We start from the raw sequence: 12008 nt of genomic DNA, 5'->3' as shown, positions 1-12008 counted from the left end.
CCCCAGCAAACTCGTGCACAGAGACCACCAACAGGGCCACATGGACATGCTGGTCAGTCGGGTGGAAGATGTGGATTGAGACACAGGCACAGGTACGTACTTGCACCATATAAGAGAAGAAGAAGAGAAGGCTGGTCAGCCAGTCGTCAGAGACCCTCATCGGAGTGCCCGCTTTGCTCTTCACATCTCCATGTTTAACTTTTTTAATGTCCGCACACTCTGCGCTGCTGCTGCTCATTTCTACTCCGTGATTGTCCACTTGATATCTGCACATTTCTACGGCTCTCTTCCTGGTGACAATTCTGTGTGTTTACAGAGTACAGCCGGCATCTTTGAGTGGAAGTAACTTCAGGCTGAATCGCTTGATTCTTTGTAAGGTAATGCAGATCAGAATATGGAGGAATTATCACACAGATGTGCCAATATGAATAATTAAAATACTTTTTACCTGGGTGAATTCTGAAGCTTGTCATGCACCCTTCCAAGTATAACTGATCGCTACTAGAGAGACAGGATGGTCAAAGTGTGATCTCCTGAATTCACACTCACCAGTGGACATGTCTGCTCTTGACACGCCGTCAGTGCCTCAACTCTTCTGAAGATCATCGGTATCCCATAATCCTTAAACACCTCTGCACCATTCCTCACAGGAATTATTTTTCTGAAAATATCTCAGGATATCTTTCCCCTCAGATATAAAGTTTTAATCATAATGAGGTCCTCTGTGTTATTACCTGCAGTATGTTTCATGTCGATGTCTTAAATGCGACACAAATGATATTTAAAAAGCCTTCTCTTATTGTAAAATTTCTGCTCTTAAAAAGTGTTACAGATGTGTGTAGAGTGCCGTCAAAGCCAACAGGAGTTCTTATCACTTTAAATGGGTCACCACAACAACTGAACTAATAATTTAATATTCGCCAAGGCAAGTGTGTGAATTAATTCATTTGATTTTTGTAATTCAAATGAGGACCCCCATCTTCAATCCCCATTGGTGTCGGCCATTATGCAGTTAATAAACCAAACAATCGATTAACATTAATCAGTAGAGTGAATTGGAATGTCCATCACTAGTGCTCACTTGTTCTCCTGTGTGATTCATATCTTATTTTTTATGGCAAAATTAATTTTTCCGTTTTACATTGGATCATAATTTATGAGACCCATGGAGATTTTCAACTCCAAACATTAGAGCTTATTCCTTGCATATAACTTGATTCTTTCTTAGTGTCAAATTCATTCTCCGAGGTCTCTGCCGGAATACTCTTAAAAACTCTGAATGCCTTTTAAAGAAGAGCGATTATTTTCATATCTCTTTCACAAAAGTAAATTGGAAACCAAGAACAAGCTGAAAAAGTATGGCGTGAAGGATTTTGTGTTGGCAGAAGCCAACTTTCGATTCTGCCCTAAAATTCTGACCTACACAGTAAAATATTCCTTTTCTCGAATGTCTCTTGATAAGTCAAGTTGTTCTGGATCTGCTAGATGGGTTTGAGCTCATGGGTGACATCATGTATGTTGATAACTTTAACTCATCTCCAGAATTATTTATTGAGTTACAGAACAAGGGGATTGCAGTGTGTGGCACAGTCTGGGTAAACAGGAGACATGTGCCTTCACAACTGAAGCCAGAGATTGGCATCATATGCTGATTGCACCGTGTCGCCTCACCCACCAAACAGCTGACATCCAAGTGCAGTTGTGTAACGTGTGACACCTCAGCACCACACTGGACACTGTGAGGCTTTTTACAGTGGCTGGAGTGCCAGTCCGGGCATCAACCGCCAGTGTTTTCCTGCAAGTTGGAGGACCTGCTTGCATGGCTAGATGCAGATTAACGCCATACCCAGGACACAGCAATTGCAGGTTAAGTGCCCTGCTCAGGGGCCCAGCAGAGTACATTCACCTCCAGCCACCTTCCGATCCCCAGCCTCAGAGCCAGCACTCCGCCTTATATATGAAGACAGACAGGCTGAAAATCAAACGTGTCGATAATCGAGTTTTAATGGGGACAGGAAACTTGTTGGCAGTGGCATGGCCTGACGTAAAACGTGTTACTTATCTGACTACAGTGCTCACAGATAACACCTATGAGAGAGTTAGTCATGACAGGGGAAAGCCAGAAGACAAGATAGTTACAATTGTAAAATGTCAGGAGACAGTCGACTGGATCAGATGGTGGGATCGAACGTCTACAGCCACAAGTCCACAGAATGGAGCCACATTGTGTATCATCAGCTGTGTGAGGTTGCGATGTCATCATTTTCATACGGTTCAAACTAACAAACAGCGACAGATAAAGGACTACTGGTGATTTCTGTAAGAAGGTGGTCAACAGCTTGCTGTCAGGGTATGTCACAGTGGACAGACACCCAGGCCACAAAGCACCAATCAGGCCTCCTCCACCTTCGGACTGCGCCTGGCCGGGTGTCAAAATTAAAGGCCTAACCACTAATTAGGTGACTTGTGAAGTTAACATATCTTATTTAGGAGTTTTAAAGCAAAGAGGATGAATACATGAGCACTCACAGTGTTTCAGTTTTTTACATCCTTATATTAGATATTGTATTTTCATTGCACCTAAACAATGTGGACTATATTGTTAAGTCTATTACAAAAACTCCAAATGAAAATCTATTTTAATTCCATATTATAATGCGACAGGACAGGACAAACACTGAGTGGGATGAGTTCTTTCATAAGGCCCAGTACATCCATAGACTGTGTGCTCAACCATGACCAACATCCACTGGTACCCACCCAAGAACGCTCAAGTGCCCCTCAGTGAAATCATTTGTTACTTTCAGATGAACAGAGTGCCTGGTGGGGCCTAGAAGTCCTCCATAACTCAAAGAGGTCATTTCACTGATGACAAGCGACTGAGTGAGACACACGGATGGAAAGGTATAACCGTAAAGTGAGAGGATATCAATCAGCCTTGTGTCTCCTACCAAGATGTTCAAAGTCTCACAACAAGAACAGCGAGTGATGAGCAGACGTTCACTGTTCCTTCACGGCCAGCCACATCAGTCCATCTGATAACCTGATCTGTGATCACAACGCCAACGGACTGCACAGGGTTGGAATCTGCAGAACCTGCTCAGGGTGTGCAAAAGGAGAAGTTTTATAGGAATGGCACAAACATCACACTCATCATATCATCGTCATGGCAGATGTCAGTAATTCAGCACCACAGCAGTCTGACTGAACTCTCCATCAATGCACAACTTATCATTACGTGACACGGAGGTTTGCCTTTTGTGACTGAGGGGGACTCGTTTTCTGTCTAACAGCAGTAAGAAATCTTAAGGAAAATGTTCTGTAAGCTGATGAAGTTCTTAAGAGATGAGTTTTTATTTAAACATCCAATAGATGAGGATTTCTAAAGCTTGTATTTCTGACCTGACTGTTTCAATAATGTTATCATTACTGTCAGACAGGGTTTGAACAGATAACCGGTGTTTGAACTTGGATATTAAATCTTCAGTTTCTGTTTGAAGTGCGTAGTTTAGAAGGTGCACAGCAGTGTGTGACGTACGCTGTGTGTACATTTGAAATGTTACATGACACACACACACACCATAATGAAGGGAGCCTTAGTGAAGACAGCTCATTGATTCCCACTGTCCGAGTGAAATGCTTGTGGTGCTGAACACTTTACTGTCATCTGGCATCCCTGGTAGTCTGGCTGCTGAGCTGTGGGAGAAACAGAGAGATTAACAGAGAGAACTTGTACTTGTGATGTGATTACAGTGAGACATGTGATGGCACAGCCATTAGAGATGGACGTCACTAAGCTGGGTTGACCCGGTTTGCTGAGTGTCACACGTTTCTTGTCCTGTAAATCAGAGAAGAATATCTGCAGTCACAGGCAGTTTGTGTGTCAACCAGAAGATCAGCTGACTGGCCTCCATGATTAGCTCAGAGTTTGACATGCTGTCCACGATGGATTGTGCTGTCTGCTGTGAGGGAGGCCACTGATGGATATTCAGTTTTCTCATTCAGCAATTAGTTTGTTCTGTTCCAGTAGAAATAACCACCAAGTCAAAGCTGGACAGAGCAAACATGATTGTTTCAGTTTGGTTTCTTATTCACACCAGCGCTGTCTAAGATCTTGATCATCACTCTGTGCTCTGGTCTCAGCATTTGCTGTTTCTCTATGCTGTCTCTGATCATAACCAGACTTTTTGGAATCACCTTCTAGCTTTCTTAATTTAAATCAGTCGTCAGTGATATGTTCCTCTCTATTCTTACACTGATTTTCAGTTGCATTTTGTTTTCCTTCAGCACCAGTCATCTCCTCCACTTTCCACTGCACTGGTGAAACAAGAGGGTCTGTTCTTGAAACACATTTCCATCCCTGACACCCAGGAACCAATTCAGGAGGACTCGGCCGTGGCTTAAGGCCTGTTGAACATGTGGGCCCTCATTGTTCTTGAGAAGTTGCAGCAGAATCTCGTTATTCCGGGTGGGCTCTGCTATTTCTGAGTAATCTTTAAATGAAACCCAAACACGTTTGTCAAACTGCTCAAATGATTCTTATTTCCTGCTTAATCTTCATGATGCTCTTCCATACTGCTGGTGGAGTAGCACGTCGATTAATCAGGGACTGCCTGTAATGTAAGTTTAGTCCAATCAGGTTTGAAAGGACCAGCAATGTTGGCATGGGACGACACATTCATGGAAAGTTAACTGACCGCTGATCTCGTAAAGGTCGCCTCCAGTCCCAGACACCATTTTAAGCAGAGATAACTGATGTTATGGTGGTAACACACTCACTAGAGCGACACACTCACTGGAGCAGAACACAACACGTCAAGATGAACTTACCACAGGAAGGCAAACAGCTACACCAGCATAGCTTATCCTGACTGGACACCTTTCATTACTTGAATATGAAGGGTGGGGGTCCGGTGCCATGCCAGGAATGAAATCAAGAGGTCATCGATTAAAATGTCTACTTGAAAATTAAAACAACTCTAAAATGATAAAATGTGACTAAAATGTAACAAAAACTCAAGTCTTTGAAGAACACGTCATGCTGATTCAATTTGAACTTGAAGATATAATCACATCAGGGTCACCAAAAAACTCAAGGCCTTCTTAGCTGGCTGTTATTTTATGTGTTTATTAATTCTGCATGTAAGCCTATTATTTTAATTGTTAAACTTCCCCAGCTTTAAATTACACTTGTCGTACATCTTAGCCAATGACAGAAAAAGGATGAGGATCTCTTAATCTGACACCAGTTTTTATTATTGCTGTTTAAAGATTACTTTAGCTGTACATTATGAATTGATTATAAGTTATTGTAATATCTGAGTTGTTATAAACCCTTAGAAAGTGGATCTGTGACCTCCGAGGCTAAGAGCTGTTTAACTAGTGCATGTTTTATAGGGAAACCTCAGGGGCCAAGTCACCTTCTTAGCGTGTGTTACATGAATAATATTTCACATGAGACCTCGGAGGCTGAGCGCCATTACTTACTGTGTGTTTGAGAATAAAACCTCAGAGAGCAGGCAGCTTAACTTACTGTGTGTTACAAAGCCTAAATATTAAAAGAATACTCAGCGATTATGAATATTCAGACTGTGAACCTCAGGCATGTGCACAAAGGGAAAAAAGGGATTCTATGGCTTCAACGTTAAAACACTTGATAGCGGAGTCAACGATCAGACGTAGTTTACAAATTAACAATTTATCAACAAACTCAAAATTATACGCAGGAACAGAAATAACAGAATTACAAATGTATGGCGTAAGAATGGCTATGGAGGATTGTCCTTGACAAATTGTATGTGTGGTTATGGAGGATTGTCCTTGAATCTTTCAAATTGTGTGTTTGGTTCTTCCTCTTTATATGTTGTTACTCAGTGTCCTCTGGAGATGTGACAGCCAACATTGATGTGACGGCCCCCCGGTTATTCAGTGCTGACCATTTGCATTACAGACTCTGTGGGACGAGTTATCTGTGTTTGTAGCCAAATGTGCAGGTCGATCTTCGAGTTCCACGTCAGAATAAGAGAAGGAGGCGCATTGCGTTTCTTCTCTCCTGTGTGAATGTGTTTGTGGCCCAGAAGACGAATCATGGTATAATTGTTTCCCACATTCACAACCCACATTTCTCTCGGGTTGATTTCTCCATTATTTTCATGAACCTCACTCTTACGTCATGGTATCCTCTTAGTCCTGTCTTTATTTATTCTTTCAGGTTCACTGCTAGGGCTCTCTGCCAAACCTGCATTGTCCCTAACAGCGCCCACTTTTGGAGCTCATAGGGTGTAACTTTGAAGGGTAGGATGAGTAAATCTGCTTAAATGCTCTTTCTAACAAGACCTGTGGATCCAATGAACACTGGGATCATTTCAGGTTTGTTCATATCTAGGCTCACATCTCTCATTGTATCTCCTGATATTTTGTCACCTTTCCTCCCTCTGTTTGAGGCACAGTGATATCATGTGGGACTGATAAAGCGATTATCCAGGCATTGTCTGAATGTTTCTTCTCAAAAACAACATCAGGTTTTCCGGCTGTGAATTTTCTGAATGTTACAATTGGTATAAAGTCTTCATTTTCAGAGATTCTTTCTGGAACTGCGATGTCATACTTTTGTCTCAGTTTCCAATAAAGCAGTTGGGCTACTTTGATGTATTTTAAATCCTGCAGTAAGGTTCAGTACTGTTTTCACCAGTTTGTTGCCAAATCTACATTGGTTGCTTTTTCCATTTCTTTGAAAACAAATTGCAAATAACCTTGCATGTGATCCACATTCTGAAGTGACCATTAGCAAGTATTCATCGCTGCATTTCATTTTTCCTCTAATAAGCCATTCATGGTTTTCATCCTCCTGAGCTTATAGTAGCAGATCTGTGTATTTCTTACGGCATTTCTGGTCTCTCCAGTTGTGTTTTTTCTCCTCTCTTGGTCAACCTTACCTTCTTTTTGTTTTTTTTCACAAAATTGTGTCATCTCACTCTGTGCAGAGCTATGGGGTAATGTCAGGCACTCCTTCAGCTTTGTGGATTGCCTAACCAAGCTTTATGATGGAAGATGATCTTGGCTTTCCAATTCAGGCTGTAATATTTTACAAATGTGGCAATCCCGTGAGCTGAGAAGGAATGCTGGCACTCATATGATTGAAGATCCATCCATCCATTTTCTAACCCGCTGAATCCGAACACAGGGTCACGGGGGTCTGCTGGAGCCAATCCCAGCCAACACAGGGCACAAGGCAGGAACCAATCCCGGGCAGGGTGCCGGCCCACCACAGGACACACACACACACACCAAGCACACACTAGGGCCAATTTAGAATCTCCAATCCACCTAACCTGCATGTCTTTGGATTGTGGGAGGAAACCGGAGCGCCCGGAGGTAACCCACGCAGACACGAGGAGAACATGCAGTTTCCACACTGGGAGGACCTGGGAAGCGAACCACAGGTCTCCTTACTGCGAGGCAGCAGCGCTTCCACTGCACCACTGTGCCACCCATGATTGAAGATCTGTGTCTGTAATCGACTTTTGTTTGGTGCTTTCCACTTTCTGCTCTATAAAAGTAAAGCCTTGACATGCATTGATTTTAGTATTTCAGTTGGTTAGCACAGAGTAACTTTGTTTTTACAGCCACACTGTTGAGGTCTTTCTGTGGCCACTTTATAACCCCCAAAGCTGTAAGAGATGAAATGGTTTACTGGCTGATTAACTGGTGGCATTTTGTTCTTCACGGTCAAGGAACTTCAAAAGATCATTTTAACCCTTCTTGTGTATTCACTGCTGATCTTCAATCTCAGTTCTTTACAGTTTATACCACCCCCTGGTCTGGCACAGAACTTCTATCTATTTAGGCCCTTTAGCTGTCTCCCAATCGGGTGTCTTTGAATTCAGCCCTCTGTAGGTTGATATATGTATATGTGTATATTACGTGTGTGTGTATATATACACACACACACACAGGTGCCGGCCATAAAATTAGAATATCATGACAAAGTTGATTTATTTCAGTAATTCCATTCAAAAAGTGAAACTCGTATATTAGATTCATTCACTACACACAGACTGATGTATTTCAAATGTTTATTTCTTTTAATTTTAATGATTATAACTGACAACTAATAAAAGTCCCAATTTCAGTATCTCGGAAAATTAGAATATCAATTAAGACCAATGCAAAAAAAGGATTTTTAGAAATGTTGGCCAACTGAAAGGTATGAACATGAAAAGTATGAGCACGTACAGCACTCAATATTTAGTTGGGGCTCCTTTGGCCTGGATTACTGCAGCAATGCGGCGTGGCATGGAGTCCATCAGTCTGTGGCACTGCTCTGGTGTTATGAGAGCCCATGTTGCTCTGATAGTGGCCTTCAGCTCTTCTGAATTGTTGGGTCTGGCGTATTGCATCTTCCTCTTCACAATACCACATAGATTTTCTATACGGTTAAGGTCAAGCGAGTTTGCTGGCCAATCAAGAACAGGGATACCATGGTCCTTAAACCAGATACTGGTAGCTTTGGCACTGTGTGCAGGTGCCAGGTCCTGTTGGAAAATGAAATCTGCATCTCCATAAAGTTCGCCAGCAGCAGGAAGCATGAAGTGCTCTAAAACTTCCTGGTAGACGGCTGCGTTGACCTTTGACCTCAGAAAACACAATGGACCAACACCAGCAGATGACATGGCACCCCAAACCATCACTGACTGTGGAAACTTTACACTGGACCTCAAGCAACATGGATTCTGTGCCTCTCCTCTCTTCCTCCAGACTCTGGGACCTTGATTTCCAAAGGAAATGCAAAATTTACTTTCATCAGAGAACATAAGGCTTTTGCAGGTGTTTTGAGTTAATTAGCTGATTAGAGTGTGGCACCAGGTGTCTTCAATATTGAACCTTTTGACAATATTCTAATTTTCCGAGATACTGAATTTGGGACTTTCATTAGTTGTCAATTATAATTATCAAAATTAAAATAAATAAACATTTGAAATACGTCAGTCTGTGTGTAATGAATGAATCTAATATACAAGTTTCACTTTTTGAATGGAATTACTGAAATAAATCAACTTTGTCATGATATTCTAATTTTATGACCAGCACCTGTATATATATATATATATATATATATATATATATATATATATATATATATATATATGCTCAAAATAATTAAAGTAACAGTTTAAAAACACATCAGATCTCAATGGGTAATATGGTTGGAATGAAAGGATGCCACATCATTTGATGGAAATAAAAATGATCAAACTACAAAGGGCTGAATTCAAAGACACCCAGAAAATCAAAATGACAAAATGATGCAGTGGCAGTCAGGCAGGCGAGTCCATTTTGCAGAAATTTCATTGCAGCCATTCCAAATCATACTCAGTAGTTTGCTTTGCCCCCACGTACTTGTATGCATGCTTTACAACGTCCTAATGAGACGACGGAGGGTATCCTGGGGGATCTCCTCCCAGATCTGGACCAGGGAATCACAGAGCTTCTAGACAGGCTGAAGTGCAACCAGGCAGCATTGGATGGACCAAAACATAACATCCAAGAGGTGTTCTGTTGGATTGTGGTCAGGCAATTGAGCGTGGAGGCCAGTCAATGGAATCAATTCCTTTATCCTCAAGGAACTGCATGCATCCTCTCACCACATGAGGCTGGGCATTGTCATGCCCCAGGAGGAACCCAGGAGTCACTGCACCAGCATTGAGTCTGACAATGGGTCCAAGGATTTCATCCCGATATCCAATGACAGTCAAGGTGCCATTGTCTAGGCTGTTGAGGTCTGTGCGTCTCTCCATGGATATGCCTCCCCAGACCATCACTGACCCACCACCAAACTGGTCATGCTGAATGATGTTACAGACAACATAACGTTCTCCACGGCTTCTCCAGACCCTTTCACATCTGTCACATGTGCTCAGGGTGAACCTGCTCTCCTCTGTAACAAGCACAGGGTACCAGTGGTGGACTTGCCAATTCTGGAATTCTATGGCAAATGCCAATCTAGCTCCATGGTGCCGACTGAAGGACATCAGGCCCTCAGGCCACTTCTTGAAATCTGTTTCTTATTGCTTGGTCCGAGATATTCACACCAGTGGCCTGCCAGACAGACATCATTTTGTAGGCTCTGGCAGTACCCACCTTGCTCCTTCTTGCCCAAAAGAGCAGATAGCGGTCAGTCCTGCTGCTGGGTGAAGGACCCTCTACAAGGGGCCCAGTCCAGCTCTCCTCGAGTAACTGTCTGTCTGTCTGTCTGTCTGTCTCCTGGAATCTCCTCCATGCCCTGGAGACTGTGCTGGGAGACACAGCAAACCTTCTGGCAATGGCATGTGGTATTGATGTGCCTGCCATCCTGGAGAAGTTGGGACTACCTGTGCCAGCTCTGTAGGGTCCAGGTATGGCCGAATGCTACCAGTAGTGACACCAACCGTAGCCAAATGTAAAATGAGTCAAATAACAAATGAGGAGGAAAAAATGTCAGAAGCCTCCCTCCATCTGTTAAACCATTCATTCCTGTTTTGTGGGTCGTCTCATGGTTGCCTCTCTAGTGCACCAAAGCAACTGAAACTGATGAACAAGCCCCTCTGCTACTTAACTGAGTAGATCAATAGCCCAGATGTATCATTGACGTGATGCTATGCTCGGATTCAAAACTGGTCCATTCATTTTTTATATACACGGTGCCCTCCACTATTATTGGAACCCCTTATAAAATTAAGTAAGAAGGGTTAGAAAAAAATACATTTGCTGAAGACTCGTGAGATTAGAAACATCTGACTTTTAATGGAAACAAGTTCATTCAAAGAAAAAAAAGCCTTCATCAAGAAATAAATATTTTGAATATATTTATTTATGTGTGTGTGTTTGTGTATAAATATATATTTATACATACATATTAGGACTACATAAGACAGACATCAGTCACTTACAGATAGTGGAAAAGGCAGCGGCAAGAATCTTAACTAGAAAAAGTAAAACTGTGTACGTGTCACCAGTTTTAGCGTCATTATATTGGTTACTCGTGTCATTTAGAATTGACTTTAAAATACTACGTCACATAGTTCCCTGCTTATGAACTTTTGAGGTATGAACTTTCATATATGAACAAAGTTGTCCTTAAGATCAAAATTAGCACTTAAGGAAAATTTGCATGTCCGCCGAGTGGTGGCAGTAGGGGTGGGAAGATCTTATTTTTGTTATTATAATCTTTATTTCATGTACAATACTTGTAAGCTTCTCAAAGCACATTAAATACTACTAAAAAAAAACTTTACAGGTCCAAATCAAGAGGTGTCTGAAACTAAAACACCACTTATGAACAAAATAGAGTTACAAACAGACTGCTGGAATGGACCCTGTTTGTAAGTAGGAGATCGACTGTAATGGTTTACACAGCCTTAAATAATCTCACCCAGTCCGACATTTTAGAATGTCTGTCCCCTTACACTCCCAGTTATAACCTCAGATCTTCAAATGAAGGTCTGCTTACAGTTTCAAGAGCCAATCTGAAAAGAATTGGAAAGGTGGCCTTTTGCTGTAACACATCTAAAATTTAGAATACTTTAAAATAGAAATTCACCAGGCTAATACTGTAGCACAATTTAAAAAAAAAAAAAGGCTTTGTCGTAGCTACATTTTAGTTGTATCCCTGTTAGTCTATATGGACACTGGATTATCATTTTCTTCTGGGTTCTGCAGTTCCATACTGATCTGTACTATTCTCTGCTGTCTTCTCCATTTCTTCTGTGGTGACCATGTGCTCCACCACCTCCTGATCAACATACCACACTGCCTCGTGTTTATGAATTGAATGGTGGGTGTCCCAGGTGTCCACATGGCCATCGTCATCAAATTCTTCATGTGAAGCATGTAAACCATGAGGAATGATTGAGGTAGAATGTCCTGTGGGGTCCAGGCAGTACTATGGTAGTTTTGCCTTAGATCCCCTGCAAATAATTTTCCATCAGCCTAACTGGAACTGTTGGTCTTTTTCTGTCCTGCTAGCCATT

This window comes from Polypterus senegalus, chromosome 8 (assembly GCF_016835505.1).
Source record: "Polypterus senegalus isolate Bchr_013 chromosome 8, ASM1683550v1, whole genome shotgun sequence".
Lineage (NCBI taxonomy): Eukaryota > Metazoa > Chordata > Cladistia > Polypteriformes > Polypteridae > Polypterus > Polypterus senegalus.
The sequence above is the reverse complement of the archived record's forward strand: the minus strand, read 5'-3'. Positions refer to the sequence as shown.